General features: G+C 37.3%; 1 long non-coding RNA gene and 1 other non-coding gene across 2 annotated transcripts; both read left to right on the top strand.

Annotated features, from left to right (window-relative positions):
* The first annotated feature begins 2,441 nt into the window (after positions 1–2,441).
* On the top strand, positions 2,442–2,548 carry LOC128589323 (U6 spliceosomal RNA). Its single transcript, XR_008380918.1, has one exon. It is a non-coding gene; the product is annotated as a U6 spliceosomal RNA (small nuclear RNA).
* An 11,735-nt stretch (positions 2,549–14,283) lies between these two features.
* On the top strand, positions 14,284–17,110 carry LOC128589068 (uncharacterized). The gene is made up of 3 exons (XR_008380839.1): positions 14,284–14,364; positions 16,964–16,992; positions 17,078–17,110. It is a non-coding gene; the product is annotated as an uncharacterized LOC128589068 (long non-coding RNA).
* Positions 17,111–18,575: the final 1,465 nt, after the last annotated feature.

The following is an 18,575-nucleotide window of genomic DNA, read 5'->3' as shown; positions in this document are numbered from 1 at the left end:
ATATAAGAAAAACTGCAATAAAAATAGTGATAATCGTAAAATAATTGAAAGAAAGGAAAAAAAGAGAGAAATAAGTGGAGTTAGTAGAAATGTTAAAAGAGAAGAAAGAAGAAATTAAAATTAGAAAACATAAAATAAAAATATATCTATATAAAATGTAATAGTAAAAAATTATCGAAATCTCCTCCAAGAATATGGTGAGGAAAAAAGAGACCAATACAAAACAAAACAAAAAAACAAGAAAACCAAAACAAAACAAATCAAAACAAAAAAAAAGGCACCAACTACAAATATATTCTTGCATGTAGAAATATACCTACATATATCTATATGTCTGCTGTAGGGATCAACTTTCGTAGGAATATATTCATACTGCAATATACTTTCTGGACACCAGGTGGCACTATGAGTGGTACTGAGGCTTATACCTGATTTACAGTTTATACTGTTACCATGGTAACCACCTTCCATGGCCGATCGCCATTTTGGAATTTCTGTAAAAGTTTGTCGCCTAAGAATTGTGTAACCTTGGCTGTTCTTTTCCAGACAACACTTGCGACTGACCTTCCCACTCAGTGCAGGTGTCCACGCTTCTTAAGTCTTTCCACTCTGTTTCCAGGTTCTCCTGCAAACTGGCGACTGCAATTGGCTGTAGGGGGAGTGGTGCTGAGTTTGCGTGGTTGATGGCGGGTTTGCTGTTCTAGCTGCTGTAGCTGTTTCCCGGGGCTGAAGCCGAGTTTCTGGCTTTAGCAGCTGCGGCTTCAGTAGCTGTAGCCTGTTCCTGTGGTTGGAGCGTTCTGGGAACTTATTCTGAGTTTTATGGTTCAGAGTTTCCCTTTTGGATCGGCACCTGCCAGTTTGCCACGCAGCCTGAACCACCAGCCCCCTCCAACCCCTGGGGGAAAGGTGCCTGCCCTTTTGGGTAGTTCAAAATGTCTGTTTCCCGGGCAGGATCCCTTGCCTTTAATTGTCCAACAGTTTGTCCAGCTCCCCGTGGTTTTGAGTGGCTCTCCTTTTGGATGCCTCCCTCAGTTCAGGAATAAATATTTGTCAATTGGGTTTTGTCAGCATTTACAAGCTGCTGACCTCCGTAGGGGAGGGGCCTGCTGGCCGGCACAGCCGAGCAGGGAAGAATCTCTACAACAGAGTTTGTGGTTTTAAATTACCCCTCATATATAGCAGTCTGCCAGTTCACTGGGCGTCTCCAGCTGTCTGTCCACTCCAATAATCCACATGCAGGGAAGGTCCAGACCCTCTTTCCTCTCACCTGATGGTTTGGGAGAGGTGGGCTGCACATCCGTCCTGTCTGCCATCATGCTCAGCCTGTTTTTTCTCCATTTTTATAAAGGTAAAAGCTTTTACCATCATTCTAAGCAACTCATTGTTAGATTATTTAGGAGTATTTTTAAAAGAAGTATATAGTCTGCTAAAGGCTTAACTTCATCTGACCTTCAATTTATAAAATAAACAGAAATGTAGCTTTCTATCCACTTTTATAAAGCTGATTTTTTTTTTTTTGGTAGAGACAGAGCCTCACTGTACCACCCTCGTGTTGAGTGCCATGACGTCACACGGCTCACAGCAACCTCTAGCTCTTGGGCTTATGCGATTCTCTTGCCTCAGCCTCCCGAGCAGCTGGGACTACAGGTGTCCACCACAACACCCGGCTTTTTTGTTGTTGCAGTTTGGCTGGGGCTGGGTTTGAACCCACCACCCTTGGTATATGGGGCTGGAGCCCCACTCACTGAGCCACAGCTGCCGCCTTAAAGCTGATATTTTCTTATCACATCATTCTAATCAACTCATCTAACTAACTATATGAAATTTACGGTATACAACTTTGTTATGTCAGAAGAAGGGGAAGAAGAGCCTGAAGGAGTTGAAAAGGACCAGACACAGGTATAAACAAATTCACATTTATGTTCCTAGTTTAATACTGTTTTCTTTACATGAATGATGTGACATAGTCCAAGGGACATTTCCTACTGGAATAGCATTTTAGAATTCATATGTTGTAAGCTAATATTTAAGTTGAGGAAGTTTTTTAACTAGTTATAATACTTAAACCTTCCTAAAATGAAGAGTGACTTATAGCTAATCTTTGTTCTTGGAATCGAGGCAGAGAGTTTCTGATGTTTTCCTGGCTCTTTAGTTTTATAACCTTATATAATAAGGAAGGTAATGCCAAGTACAGAATCATATTACTAAGCAAGAGAAATTATGAGCAATTTCACAAAGATGGCCACGGAGTTGGACTCATGTTCAATGAATCACCATTTCCAATGTCCCAAACTGTGGTGTAACTTTATACTGCCAGTCATTCATGCCAGGGGTCTCTTTCTCCTTATGGCCTCTGACTCAGTTCAGTGTTTGTTGAGAGAGGGAGTGGGGTCATTAGACTGTGCCTATGAAAAGAATCCTACATTAAGAATGGGACTTTGGTGCTCGCTTCGGCAGCACATATACTAAAATTGGAACGATACAGAGAAGATTAGCATGGCCCCTGCGCAAGGATGACACGCAAATTCGTGAAGCGTTCCATATTTAAAAAAAAAAAAAGAATGGGACTTTGATGTGAGGGTGCAGCAGCAAGTTTGTAACTACTTACCTGCAGGACATCTTTAAATGGTATCAAGGTTCCTTCACCCCCCACTGACTTAAAAGGACATTAGAATATCTTAGACATAGGCTTAAGCAGATAGTCTATGTCAGAAAATAGCACGGTCTTATTATGTATATCATTTGAATTTACATTTGAGAATTGGCTTTTCTTTCTGATTGCTATTGATTTTATTATGTAATAATGTACAGTTTCCCAGTTTTGAGTTATCATCAGTTTTTAAAAACCATTTGGAAATGCAGTCTTGGGGGGCCACTATTGAGGTTAGAAGGTTTTAGTTAGGGAGGCTCTATATTCCTACTAGTTATCTACTAATGCATTTGGTCATTTTTAAAGATAATAAGTTAATTCTAGACTGAATGAGAATGTTACATTTGCTAGTTCACAATTTTTTTCCATGTGTTCTCTATGGAATATTATTTTTTACCATGTATTTACAATCCAGTGATTTCAGAGTTGATAAATATATTTAGGAAGCTTTCCAGTATGATGCTTATTTTCTAATTTTATTTTGGAAAGAACATTCTCCTTGACAGAAAATACAACTGAGAAACAAAATAAGCACATGAATATTGCATTTTTGCATATGAAAACATGTCTCCTGACTAGGAATAAATGAGGACTGATAGAATATATCTATATATTCAGAACTTCCTTGTGTGCAAAAGTATTAGCAAGTGTGGATCAAACAAAGCGAAGTGGAATGGGGAAATCAATAAAAACACCTAATAAATGAATTGTAACAGTGTTCTGATTAAAACTATGAATAATACAAAATTCCTGCTTGTCCTATAGCTGAGTTACTGTAAGGAAGGAGCAAAGTTTTTTAAAAGCACCTGTAGGTGTCCTTGTGATAAACGGATTTTTCTTTTTTCTTCTGGGTAGATGCCCAGCAGTGAAATTGCAGGGTCAAATGGGAAGTCTAGCTCGAGGTCTTTGATGGTCCTCCACACTGCCTTCCAAAAAGGCTGTATTCATTTGCAGTTCCACCAGCAGTGTAAAAGTGTTTTCTCTCCACATCCACGCCAGCATCTACGGTTTTGAGACTGTGATGTGAGCCTTTCTCTCTGGGGTTAGTGGTATTTCATGGTGGTTTTTATTTGCATTTCTCTAATTATTAGGGATGATGTGCATTTTTCCTATGTTAATAAGCCATTCCTCTGTCTGTCTTCTTTAGAAAAGCTTCTATTCATCTCTCTTGCCCAGTGATCTAAGGGATTGTTGGCTCTTTTAATGTTTATTACTTTGAGTTCTCTGTAGATCCTAATTATCAAGCTTTTGTCTGAATAAAAATATGCAAACAACCTTTCCCTATTTACTGCAGCTCAATTTACAATCGCCAAAATGTGGAAGCAGCCTAAATGCCCACCATCTCGAGAATGGATTAAGAGTAGTGGTATTTGTATACCACGGAATACTACTCAGTCACTAAAAAGACAGAGATTTCACATCCTTTGTATTAACCTGGATGCATGTGGAACACATTATTTTTAGTAAAGCATCACAAGAATGCAGAAATAAGAACCCTATGTAGTCAATTCTGATATGTGGACAATTAAGGTCCTAGTACACAGTGGGGGTTGGGGATGGGGAGAGCTGATAAAAAGAAGGAGGGAGGGTGTGGGGGGTAGGTTTCACCTTTGGAAGGCAGGACACAAATATAAGAGGGTCCTTATCTGTCAAAACCAATTAATGTAACCTGCTTCTGTGTACCCTCAATGAATCCCCAACAATTAAAAAAAAAAAAAAGCTTCATCTAATTTAACAAATAGTATACTAGTATGTGAGGGGAAAGATGCACCTGGAGTGTCCACTCTTTAGTGTTTGAGGCATTTTCTCAACAAAAATTCCTCAGTCACAAAAAATATCTTTTCATCTCATGCCTACATTGTGTCCCCTAGGTATACTCACCACTCACCTTCTAAACTTTATTTAAATGAAATAAAAATAAACTCTAAAAATGATAACAATTGGGAATACACTTGACACAGGTGAGGAGAAATGTGAAAATGTTACAGACAGTAAAAGAAGCAAGAAACTCAGAAGTTACATTTGAAATGAATGGACACTAAGAGATTTTTCGTTTTTTTTTTTCTCTGTCTTTAATATGATGTTTTTATTTCATAATTTTTTTCAATCATAACTGTGTTCATTAATGCCTTTAAGGGGTATAATGTGCTGATTTTATACACAATTTGGAATGCTTACATCAAACTGGTTAACATTGCCTTCACCTCACTTAATTATTTGTTGGGTTAAGACATTTATACTCTACTCTTAATAGATTTGACATGTACCCTTGCAATATGCACCATAGATGATGTCCCACCAATTACCCTCCATCCACCCAGCCTCCCCAGTCCCCTGCCATCCCTCTCCTGTTCTCTGGTTCATTCTGGGCTACACTTCTGTTTTATCATTTGTGTAAAAGTGGAGGGGATTATATGTTGGTTTCTTAATAGTACTGAGTACATTGGATACTTTTTTCCCATTCTTGAGATACTTTTCACTAAGAAGAATATGTTCCAGCTCCATATATGTAACATAAAATAAGTAAAGTCTCCATCATTTTATGGATGCATAATATTCCATGATATATATATATCACAAGTTGTTAATCCATTCATAGCTCTATGGGCACTTGGGCTTTTTCCATGACTGGGCAATTATAAATTGGGCTCAAATAAACATTGTGGTACAAATATCTTTGTTATAAAATGATTTTTGGTCATCTGGATATAGACCTAGTAGAGGAATTGCAGGATCAAATGGCAGGTCTCCTTTCATTTCCATAAGTGTTCGCCAAACCTCTTTCCAAAAGGAACGTTTCAGCTTGCATTCCCACTAGTAGTGCAGAAGTGTTCCCTTCTCTCCACATCCACACCAACATCTGCAGTTTTGGGATTTTGTGATGTGGGCTACTCTTACTGGAGTTAGATGACGTTTCAATGAGGTTTTGATTTGCATTTCTCTGATGATTAGAGAGGATGAGCAGTTTTTTCATGTGTCTGTAAGCCATGCACCTGTCTTCTTCAGAGAAGCTTCCATTCAAATCTCTTGCCCACAATGAAATGGCATCACTTGTTCTTTTTTTATTAATTAGTTTGAGTTTTCTGTGGATTCTAGTTATCAAAACTTCGTCAGAAACATAACCTGAAAATATCTTCTCCCATTCTGAACTTCATTCAAATGAAAAGAAGTATAATGTGAAAATGATAATAATGCAGAAAGAACCTGGACATGTATTTAACAAACATGAGGAGAAATGTGAAAATTATACTGACACTAAAAGAAGGAAGGAACTCAGAAGTTACCACTGGAATGAATGAAGACCATGACTTTCAAAGTGTAGTGGCAAGAAATAGGAACCCAAACACCATTAATTGGATATTAGATATCAGAACAATCTAGTAATGCATAATTTGTGACCTGATAACTTCAGAGAAATGAAATGTGGGCTTGTTCAAGTGAAAGGGCACGGTGCTTCTTCTTCTACAGGCACTTATGAAGAAGGAAAAGCAGTACATACTGCACGTGTTCCTGAGGCATTAAGCTAAGAAGTATAAACCATGAACATGAATCAGAAAATATTCATCACATCTTTTTTAATGGCTGGATATTATTCCATGGTATATTTATACCACAGCTTAAGAATCAATTCCTGAGTTGGGGGGGCATTTAGGCTGTTTCCACATTTTGACAATTGTAAATTGAGCTGCAATAAACAGTCTAGTGCAAGTGTCCTTATGGTGAAAGGATTTTTTTTTCCTTCTGAGTAGATGCTAAGTAATGGGTTTGCAGGATCAAATGGGAGGTCTAGCTTGAGTTCTTTGAGGGTTCTCCACACTGCCTTCCAAAAAGTTAGTATTACTTTGGTGTCCCACCAGCAGTGTAGAAGTGTTCCCTTCTCTCCACATCCATGCCAGCGTATGCAGTTTTGAGATTTTTTGATGTGTGCTATTCTCACTGTGTTTAGATGATATCTCAGGGTGGTTTTGATTTGAATTTTTCTAATAATTAGAGACCATGAGCATTTTTTCATATGTTTGTTAGCTATTAGTCTGTCTTCTTTACAGAAGGTTATATTCATCTCTCTTGACCAGGGGTTTATGGGATTGTTGGCTTTTTTCTTGTGAATTAATTTGAGTTCTCTGTAGTTCTTAGTTATCAATCTTTTGTCTGATTCAAAATATGGAAATATCCTTTCCTATTGTGTATTTATCTATTTGCTTTGGTTCTTGTCTCCTTAGCTGTACAGAAGCTTTTCAATTTAATTAAGTCCCATTTGTTTATTTTTGTTGTTGTGGCAATTGCTATGTAAGTCTTCTTCACAAGGTCTTTCCCCAGGCTGATATCTTTTGGTGTTTTTCCAATGCTTTCTTTGAGGATTTTTATCATTTTACGCCTTAAATTTAGGTCTTCAATTCCATCTTGAATCATTTTTTGTGAGTGTGGGTCCAGTTTCAGTCTCTTACATGTGGATATCCAGTTCTCCCAGCAGCATTTATTGATTACGGATTCTTTCCTCCAGTGTATGTTCTTGTTTGTTTTATCAAAGATTAGGTGGCTGTACCATGTTAGTTTCAATCCCTGGTTTTCTACTCAAATCCAAATGTCTATGTTCTCTATTTTTGTCAGTACCATGCTGTTTTGACCACTATGGCCTTGTAGTACAGCCTAAAGTCTGGTATGTTGATGCCCTCAGGTTTGTTTTTACCCTTAAGAACTGCCTTAGCTATACAGAATTTTTTATGGTTCCATACAAAATGAAGAATTATTTTTTTCTAGCTCTTGAAAGTACAGTGAGTACTTTAATAAGGATGGCATTGAATCTGTAGTTTGCTTTGGGATGTATAAACATTTTAACAATGTTGATTCTTCCCAGCCATGAGCATAGTCTGTTCTTCCATTTGTTAATATCTTCTGTTATTTTTTTCTTGGGGGTTCGTAGTTTTCTTTGTAGAGGTCATTCACCTCTTTGGTGATGTATATTTCTGGGCATTTCATTTTCTTTTAAGCTACTGTGAAGGATATTATGTCCTTAATTACTTTCTCATCTTGGCTGTTATTGGCATTTGCAAAAGCTACTGATTTTTGGACATTGGTTTCATATCCTGAGACATTACTGTATTTTTTTATCACTTCCAGGAGTCTTGTGGTTGCATCCTTAGGGTTATTGAACTATAAGGTCATATCATCAGCAAAGAGGGAGAGTTTCACTTCCTCTGCCCCCATTTGGATTCCCTTTATTTCCTTCTCTTGCCTCATTGTATTGGCCAGAACTTTCAGCACTACCTTGAATAGTAGTGGTGATAGAGGACAACATTTTCTGTTTCAGTTCTGAGTGGAAAAGTTTTCAGTTTTACTCCATTCAGTGTAATATTAGCTGTGGGTTTGTCATAAATAGCTTCAATCAGTTTAAGGAATGCACCACCAAAGCCTATATTCTTCAGAGTTCTAAGTAGAAAAGGATGTTTCTTTTTTACCACATGTTTTTCTGCTTCTATTGAGAGGATGATGTGGTCTTTGTTTTTGCTTCTATTGATATGGTGAATTACATTTATAGATTTGTACATGTTAAACCAGCCTTGCATCCCTGGGCTGAATCCTACTTGACTATGATGTATGAATTTTTTAATGATAAACTGTAATCTATGGGCTAGGATTTTACTGAGAAATTTTGCAAATATATTCATTAGTAAAATTGGTCTGTAGTTCTCCTTTTTAGTTGGATCTTTTCCTGATTTTGGTATCAGAGTGATGTTTACTTCATAGAATGTTTTAGGGAAGATTCCTTCCTCCTCAATTTTTTGGAATAATTTCTTCAATATGGGTATAAGCTACTCTTTGAAAGTTTGATAGAACTGTGGTGTCAAGCCATCTGACCTGGGCATTTTTTGGGCGGGGGAATATTTTATTGCTTCTTTGATCTCAGCACTTGAAATTGGTCTGTTCAGAAAGTCTATTTCTTCTTAAGTCTAGGAAGAGGACGTGTTTCCAAGTATTGATCCATTTCCTCCACATTGTCAAATTTATGGGCATAGAATTTCTTGTAATATTCAGTGATAATCTCTTTTATCTCTGTAGCATCTGTTGTTATTTCACCTTTATAATTGAGGTTATTAGAGATTTTACTTTCCTGTTTCCAGTTAGTGTGGTCAAAGGTTTATCTGTTATTTACTTTTCAAAAATACAACTTTTTATTTCATTAATTTTCTGAAATTTTTTTGGTTTGTTTTCAATTTCATTATTCTCTGATTTAATTTTGGCTATCCCTTTTATTCTGCTGAGATTAGGGTCTTTTTCCAGTTTCACAAGATGATTTGTGAGTGTGCTGATGCACTCAATTTTGGGTTTTTGAAGATGGGCTTGTAGCACAATAAATTTTCCTCTCAGAATAGATTTTGCTGCATCCCAGAGGTACTGGTAACTTCTGTCATCACTGTTGTTATGTTTGAAGAAATTAACTCTTTCCTTTTTTTTTTATCTCTTTATGAACCCAACTATCATTCAGCATAAGGTTGTGAAGTTTACAAGACTTTGTGTGGGCATGAACAATTTTGTTGGAGTTGAGCATCACCATTATAGTCTTGTGGTCTGAGAAGAAGCATGGTATAATTTCTATTCCTTTAATTTTGCCAAGATTTTATTTGTATCATAGAATGTGATCTATTTTGGAGCATGTGCCATGAGCTGATGAAAAAAAAGTATATTCTTTTGCTTTAGGATGGTGTTTTATACCCATTTGTTCTAGAGTCAGATTTAAGTCATTTGTAGCCTGGTTTAGTTTCTGTTTAGAGGATCTGTCCAATTTTGTCAGAAGGGTGTTGAAATCCTGACTATTAAGATATTCTGGGATATCACATTGCTGAGACCATTCAAGGTCTGTTGTGAAAATCTGGGAGTATTTACGTTAGGTGCATAAATGTTTAAAATTGAGGTCTCTTCTTGTTGTATTGTTCCTTTTACAACTATGAAGTGTCCTTGTTTGTCTTTCTTAACTAAAGTTGCTTTGAATCTGATTGTATCTGAGAATAAAATTGCAACCCTTTCTGATTTCCATTTGTTTTATGCACTGTTTTATATCCCTTAACCCTGAGGCTTGATTTGTCCTTCAGGGCTAGGTGTATCTCCTGGAGACAGCATATGAATGTCTTGCTTTTGTTGTTGTTGTTGTTTGCTTGTTTTTGTTTGTTTGTTTGTTTGTTTAATCCAATAAGCCAGCCTGTGCCTCTTCAGTGGGGAATTCAATCCATTTACATTTGTTGAGAATGTTGATTAGTGTGGTGGAATTCTATTCATGTCATTATGAGATGGTTTGTTGTGTAGTTTTATCCTTTCCGCCATGTGGAAGCTAAGCTTTGGTCTTTGGCTTCTAGGTATTTTCTTTGGCGGTGGTTCACTGTGGTGTGCAGTATTGAGAATAGATCTAAGTATTTCCTGTAGAGCTGGCCTTCTTGTGAGAAATTTCCTCAGTGCTTGTATATCTGCAAAAGATTTGATTTCTCCATCCATTTTGAAGCTAAGTTTAGCAGGATACAGGATTCTGGCCTGAAAATTATTTTGTTTAAGGATGTTGAAGGTGTATGATCATGCTCTTCTGGCTTGGAAAGTTTCAGTTGAAAAGTCTGCTATCAACCTACTGATCTTGTAGGTCAATTGGCACTTATTCCTAGCTGCTTGCAGAGTTTTCTCCTTCATCTTGACTTGTGACATGTTGATCACATTGTGTCTTGGAGAGGTTCTGTTAGAATTGAGATGACTCGAGTTTGATATCCATCTGAAAAGTATGTGTCAGGATCTTTAGTAAAACTAGGGAAGTTTTCATTTATGATAGTCTCCAGGAGGGCTTCCATGCCTTTGGGTCAATGTCCTTCCTCTTTTGGTATTCCTATCATCCATATGTTTGAATGCTTCATGGCATCTCCTAGTTCTATAAGCTCCTGCTCTGATTTCTCTCTCTTCTTTTCTGACTCTGTAACTTCCTGTGTTAACTCAAAGACTTTATGCTCTAACTCTGATGTTCTTTCTTCTCCGTGGTATAATCTATATTTGATACTTTGACTGCTTCTTTACATTCCCTGATTGTCTGCTTCACTTCTTTCAGCTCATCTGTATCCTATATTCTACATATGTCTCATCTGACTTTTGGTTTTCTCTCTCCATTTTCTCATCCCATCCCTTTAGTGTCTAAGTCATCCATATTTTCAAATACCCTTTCTGTCAAATCCATTAATTTCTTTGTTTTGTTGTTGTAGTTGTTTCAACTTTCTTTTTCTTTTTTTTATTAAATCATAGCTGTGTACATTACTATGATCATGGGGCATCATTCACTAGCTTCACAGACTGTTTGACACACTTTCATCACACTAGTTAACATACCCTTCCTGGCATTCTCTCAGTTACTGTGCCAAGACACTTACATTCTACATTTACCAAGTTTCACATATACCCTTGTAAAAGTCTTCCTTAAAAATTTCCCGATGGTCCCTTGGAGAAGTTGCTCTATTTTGATACTTCCTGGTGCCTGAAGTTTTCTTTTGGTCCTTCCTCATGTGTGTTCTCTTCTTGTTCATTTCCTTGTGCACCTTTCTCCTTTTCACATCCTCCTCTCCTTCAAGTTACCTTGTCTCAGATTTTAGATGGTGAAGAGGACTTTTGGTGTGGGGTCAATAGGCAGAGGAGAGTAAGAGTAAGCAAGGAGAGGTAAGAGCAAAGAAAAATAGAAAGAAAAAAGAGGGAAAAAAGAAGGAAAGAGTAAGAGAAAAGCAAAAGAAAGAAACAGAAAAGAAAAAAAAAAAAGCCAAAGTGTGGAGGGGGAATAATAGAAGAAAATTGAAGAACAGGTGAAAAGGAGAACAGGAAGGGAGGATGAGAGTGATAGCAGAAACGTTATTTTTCAGCAGATTATATTTCAGGCATGTTTCGGCCAAGCCTATAGCTCAAGGTTTTTGTGGAGCTGGGCTGGGTGGATTCCCCTAGTTCAGGCACTTCTTACCAGCCTGAACACAGCCTGACTCTTCCTCTGCCAGAAATAAGAAAAACAACGAACCCCAAAACCAAGAAGGAAAAATTGAATGAGGATGACCAAAGAAAGAAAAAAAATACAGCAAAATAGGAAAGTTTTACAGCATGATCTCCCTAATACTATCTTCCTGTGGCCAACACTAGAAAGTTATTTTGGCCTCTTTGAGCCAGACTACTGCTGAAATCTACCTGCCAGACCACCACTGTGTCACACCCATCCTCAGCAAAGAAAGGGTGGAAAAAGAAGAAAAAAAAGATAAAAATATAAGAATAGATACATAAAATTAAATGTACTGTTTAATCAAAGGAGAGGAAGAGGAGATGAATAAATAAAGAAGAAAGAGAACACACCAAGAAGAAAAGAAAAAATGTGGGAGAGGAATATCCTAGCTGATGCAGAAGCACTTTGGGAGAGGTGATAGAGAAGAGTCTCTATCAACTGAGAGAATGCTGAGGTGTGAAGTAGGGACAGAATAAATCAAGCTAAAATTCTGCAACAACAGCAAAAAAAAAAAAAATAATACAGGAACCCTTGCCCTTTTTGAATGTAAAAATGAAAGTTAGTTAAAGAATCAGCCAAACAACTTAACAGGAAACAAAATACATTGAAATAAGATGAATGGGGGGAGGAAAAGAAGCTCAAATAGCCTGATGTAAGCAATCTCAGCAACCAATAGAGGAAGGAAAGAAGAGAAATAAAAGAAAAATTGACATCAACCCAAAGAAATTATTTGTGTGTGTGTGTGTGTGTGTGTATGGCTGGTTTTTTAACTAACTTCCATTTTTACATTCAACAAGGGCATTGGTTCCTATATTTTTTTTTTTGGTGCAGAATTTTAGCTTGATTTATTTATATAGTACATATATATAAACATGCACATGTATATGGGGTAGGGATACAACTTTAGTAGGAATACATTTGTGTTGCAATATGTACTTTCTGAACACCTGATGGTGCAGTGAATATGGGGGACAAACAACACAACTGTTAACTTCTCTCTGGACCTCAGGCTTAGAGCTGTTTCCCAGGTTCATGGTGATTGCATGTTCACCCGCTCAACACTCAGGCTCAGATCTCAGCTGATCTGAGATTCCACAGCTCTCAAAAATTATTTAGCTGCAGGTCTGACAGATTTCTTCTACAACAGTTCCCATGGAGTGCAGGAGCCCCTGGGCCTGTAATGAGTGTAGGTCCACTCCTCACAGGCAGAACACAGATCACCACATCATGGGCCCCCAGCAAGAGGCTGCCCCACAACCATCTGGTGCCCTTTATGACAATGGTGGCCCTCTGTCTGTGGACTTTCCCCATATGAATATTTCACCCACTGCCAAACTGCAGCAGAACTGCACTAGGGAGCACTGTAAGCTGACCACCAAATTCTGCTCAGGAGTACACACTACAGTCTTTCCACTCAACGCTCAGCTTCCCCTTAGAACCAAAAACCATGAAAGGCTTCTTCTGGGATAGCTGTGGGGAGACTGTATGTCATGGTGGCCACTGCTGGTGACTCAGTCTCCACTGCAGCCAGAATGGGCTCACAGAAACTTGCCTGTTGTGGTGGGGCTTTACAGTTCCAGCAAGTCCAACAGTACACCACATCACTGTACACCCCGAATTACCACTCCATGCCAATATTCCATGCTGGCAATGGTCTAGCCTTCCCCAGGAGAGCTCAGTTAAATGTCTTTCCCCTCCACTGTCATGGTCTGCCCCCTCAAGTTTTTCTTATCATAGGGTTTCCTTTTTTTAAAGCATTTTCCCTATCAGCAAACATTTTATCAACCTAAGAATAGGGAGAAAGGGGAAAGGGAGGGGAGGGAGGGGAAAGGGAGGGGGAAGGAGGGGAATTAATGGGATTACACCTGCGGTGCATCTTACAAGGGTATATGTGAACCCTAGTAAATGTGGAATGTAAAGGTCTTAGCAAAATAACTAAGAAAATGCTACAAAAGCTATGTTAACTAATGTGATGAAAATGTGTCAAACGATCTATGAACCAAGTGTATGGTGCCCCACGATCATACTAATGTACACAGCTATGGTTTAATAAAAATAAATAAATAAAATATTTAGATGTAGTCCAGAAATTGTTCAGCTAAATAGAGGAGTGTTGACAATGCTGAGATTATACTTAACATGACATACTCCAAAGTTGTCCATTAGGCCAGTATCTAATGTTAACATGGAAATATTACTAGGGTTAAAAATATTTTAATGATATAATGCCAGAAGTATGACAACCCATGTATTAATAATCTTTTGCAACATTCACTTGTTTTAGGTAGAGAATGCAAAGTACAGTTATGGAAGGTGAAGTAAGTTCCTTGTTGCAATATGACAAGATTTAAGATTTTGCGTTTGAATATGTTTCCTTCGGCTGACCATGTGAGGTTACAGTATCAATAGCAATACCTAGGTGAAAGACAAGGTTCATCTAGAGAGCATATGTAAGGTTGCAATGCTTTGATTTTCAAGAAATTCTCCTTTTATTTAAAGGTAAAATTAATTGTTAGAGTAGAAAATTCAGACATTTTTGAAGAAAGTGATTAGGAAATCTTGGTGCCACTTATTATTAATTATACTGTAATTGAAACTCAATATCGATGTTACTTTTATCAGAGTTTATCAGAGAATCTTACCAAGGAGGATCTTGGTCGTTCTTCTGGGAATGGCGATTCAAATGGAACCAAGACAGTACCAAAACAAGTAAATGGTAAGCACTGCATCTTATGGAAAATGTCATTTGAAAGAATGTTTATTGAAAAACATGAGCACCAACATACTATAAATGCCAAAGAAACCCACCTATTACATGTGTAGTAAAAAAAAATAAAATGAAGAAGCGAAACAGTGTTAATTTGTATATCTTCTCAGGTGTTAGCAACAAATGAGAATGAAACCGAGAGTATCACTAAAGGAACTGAATCTTTATCCTATCTCCCTATAGTCTGAGAGCTGAGCAAAGTCAGGAAATCAGGAAGCGAACAGGTTTACAAAAGGGAATGAAGAATTGGGAAAGCAGACAGTACAGGGAGTAATGGAGAGAAAAGGAGCAGATGGATGTAATGGCAGGGTGGTCCAATAAAATACTTCCTAAATAAAAGGTAGATCAAGTTATTAGACAGGTGGGAGGAATATAATAAAATGAGCTTCCAGTGCCAAAAGGAGTGAGAGAAGTAGCACCAACTTCCCTGTTTTCTGTGTGTTTCTCAATGTTGGGAAGGCATTAAGGTCTGAGGCCCCTGGTCATGCAGAACTGTCTGATGGAGAGTGGAGCTGTTACATGTATGCAATTTCATGTCATATAAAGTGATGGTTCTTCATAAGATGTGATTCAATTGGATGGAATTTAATGGAAGACAGTAGGCTTAGTTTTGGAGAGTCCAGGAAAGCCATAAACCACCAACATTCCATTAGAAATTGTGATTTTAAATACCATTTTAGTGTGGAATATGTGATGTAGAGAAACTGGAGTCTATATTCCAAAGGATAATTTCAGGGAAAGGAATGTATATTCACACTCTTTAGAGACCAGACTTCTCAAACATTAAGACATCAGTGGGGGCCATGTTAAAAGGCACATTGTGGGGCAGCGTCTGTGGCTCAAGGAGTAGGGCACCAGTCCCATATGCCAGAGGTGGCGGATTCAAACCCAGCCCCAGCCAAAAACCAAAAAAAAAATATATAATAATAAAAATAAATAAAATGCACCCTGTGATTGAGCAGGTTTGTGATTCTGCAGTGCTAATGCATTCTCAGGTGACTCCAGGGCCACTGTTCCTCACACCACCCTGAGTGTGGTATAGAATTCTCTGTAGGGAAATCTGTATGAGGCGCCATTGAAGAACACTTCCAACCTAGAATCAAGGGAAAGCTTTATTTTGCTCTTATTTTTGAGCATGTTTCCAGCCGGAGGATAACACTGAACAATAGAGAGATTCAAATTCTAGGTATAAAATGTTATTGCTAAATAAATCCATCAAAATAATGCAAATGTCAGATTTCAAGAATTTTTCTTTTCTTTCTTTTTTTTTTTTTTTTTGCAAAGCAAGAGGGCTTGTGAGTGGGCACAGAGGGGCTGGGAAGAAAGAAGTTAGCTAGATAATTTCTCAGTTCCTGACACGCAAATGTGAGAGAACTCAGTTCAGGTGGCTTCAGGAAATTGGCACAGCCCCAGAGATTACTAGAAAGAGGAGGAAATGTTGGAATTGGAGCAGACCACAGAGATGCATTTCTATTCTCTGGAATTGTCAGACATCAGAGATATGTTTTGCATTGATACCAGTTAATCAGATGAGGTTACTTTGAACATAGATGGCTGGCTTTTAAATGCTATTTTTTTCTATAAAGTAGCTGTTTCCTAAAATTTCTTAATGGATTAATGTGACATCCCCAAGGACGCTAATTTTAGAAACAATACACTTATCACTCGATTCAATCTGTATAAGAGGAAAGTAGGTAAACAAAACACATATCCCTTAATATTCTAAAAATGTGAAAAACTGCCTGAAATCTTATGTATGCCTTCTAGGAATTTTTATGTCATGTCCATTGAATAGTCTAGTTATTTGGGAATATAAAATTTCATTAATAGCTCATAATTCTGTGGCCATTCAGTGTAACCCTTTTTGATAAATAGTTCACGATTGATAGCTCAGTATATATAATTTCTTGCATACCTCTTATGTGAGTTGAGGAAGAAAATTAATATGACAAAGTAAAGGACCCAAAAAATATCGGTATACTTGCGTACTTATGGGTGTGGAAAAAATCACATTTTTAAAACTGTTATTCTACGAGGGTCTATCCATGTAGGTTGATTGAACCCTTTCTCTAATAAGAGATGGATTATACCCTCCACTGAACTGTCTTCACAGCTGGGTTCCTTCTGAAATGGAGCACAAGCTGCAGAACATGTCAGATCCTTGCAGCATATAGTATAAATGATGTTAGTGAGTTGCACTAAAGACACGCTGTAAGCTTCTGCCATCAGCCTGGTCCTTTATCCTCTCTGGGACATGATTTGTTCCTTCAAATAAAGACCACTCTTCACCCCGTTGTATGTGCAGTTTTTCATTTGAGTGGTTTTTTATTTATGTTTCATTTGAGTGAAAGCTAATGCCACTTTTGAAGTTTGAACTGTACATGATATTAAATTTATATCTTCAAGCAGACCCATACCTAAAGTAATTATTTTTAAAGCCAAGCTTGAGGGTTCAGCTCAGTAGGAACTCTCCTCAACTGTATATTTGTTTTCATCATATCTGCATTTACACTGTTATTTACACCAATTGCATGTGTTCTTTTTTTAGGGGATTCTAAGATAGAACCTCAGTTACAGGTAACAAAATTCATTGTTTGTCTTGAATTATTCCCTGTATATTTTGTGAAATTATGCATTACATATGATATACTTTTTTTCAAAGCTCACTGTGAGTACCTATGGCACAGAAGCTGCTACTCCATATAAAGCAGTAGAAACAATTAAAGTACAAGAAGCCACAACAGGTAATTTTCTTTTCTTTTGTTTTTGTTCTGGTTTTTGTTATTCTGCCTCTCATAGTTCTCCAGTTAGGCATCCCTGTCCTTGTTAGGGAATTGACTGAGGTGAATTTTGTAACTCCAGAATATTTCAAGTGCTTGTTGAAATTCAAATCTTTACTTAGAGCAACACTTCATGTTAACACATTAGTCATGTTTTAACTTTAATTATTCCATCTTACTGATTTTACACTGATGATAGAAAGGAAATCAGATGATCCAATTAGCATACTGTGTATGTGTGAGGGTGTATCCTTATTAGTAAAATAATTAATCATTCCTTTATGAATATTTGTTAGACACAGTCTTAAAACCGTGATCCTGAAATATTAATAGTATAAAATAGTCCTTTTGTACTATTGAATGTTTTACACAGAAGTAATCAACACCTGGAATTGTCTGTGCATTATTTCTATGGACTTTCAAAGTATTTAACCATGTATGTGTCTGATGATAAAATATTGCTGAGAATTAGTTTTTGTGTCATAAAATTGTACATAAATGGTGTACAATGTATATAACATTCTGCAACTTCTTTATTTGCTCAACATTACAATTTTTGGATCTGTTGAGAATGACCCTAGTGCCCTTGTTTAATTCAACCTTTCTATACCATTCCAACATACATGTACCACAATTAACCCTCTGGAGTTCAGATTAAAAAGGGGGCAAATGCAAGTAAAAGTGATGGGGGATCATTAGGAGCTTTTGTATACCATGGATTGTAAACATTAATACTTAGCATAATTAAGTATTACACTGTGCATTACAATTGAAAAAAATTAAAATACAAAACCCCTATTCTTTTATTTATTCAATAAAAATCCACAGTGCATTGGGCACTGACACTATGTGAAGCATTTCTGGAAACATTCATGTATTTCAGAAGTGCATTTGTTTTGCTATATGGCCTGTAAGTCATCTTCCATTTATTCATGTGCCCCTAGAATTCGTCTTCCTGACAGTATTTACTGTGGCCCCTCTCCAGGGTCAGTAGAATGAATAAACATTTTTAATTTAATAATATCCTAGTACTTTCAGGTTTCACAGAAGGCTTTCGTAATCTGACTTTTTTTCAACTCTCCATTTTAGCCCTTTCCCTGCATGTCCGCCTTACTCTAGCACTACCGAATAACCTCTGGGAGTGCCCTCTGAGTCAATCCCTCTATTTTGGACAAATGCACACTCTATTTCAGGCTTCTCTTTCCTCTTGCTGCTTTCTGTCCTGCTCTCATTTTTTCCTGGCCTCTTCACGTTTTCACCTTTCTCATCTCACCCTTTACTTCTCAGCTCAAACATGACCTCTGGGAAAGCCAACCTTGATGCATTTTACGTACATATGTTTAAACTTAGAGCCAATAATAGCCAAATAAAACAAGATTC

This window comes from Nycticebus coucang, chromosome 6 (assembly GCF_027406575.1).
Source record: "Nycticebus coucang isolate mNycCou1 chromosome 6, mNycCou1.pri, whole genome shotgun sequence".
Classification (NCBI taxonomy): domain Eukaryota; kingdom Metazoa; phylum Chordata; class Mammalia; order Primates; family Lorisidae; genus Nycticebus; species Nycticebus coucang.
The sequence above is the reverse complement of the archived record's forward strand: the minus strand, read 5'-3'. Positions and strand labels throughout refer to the sequence as shown.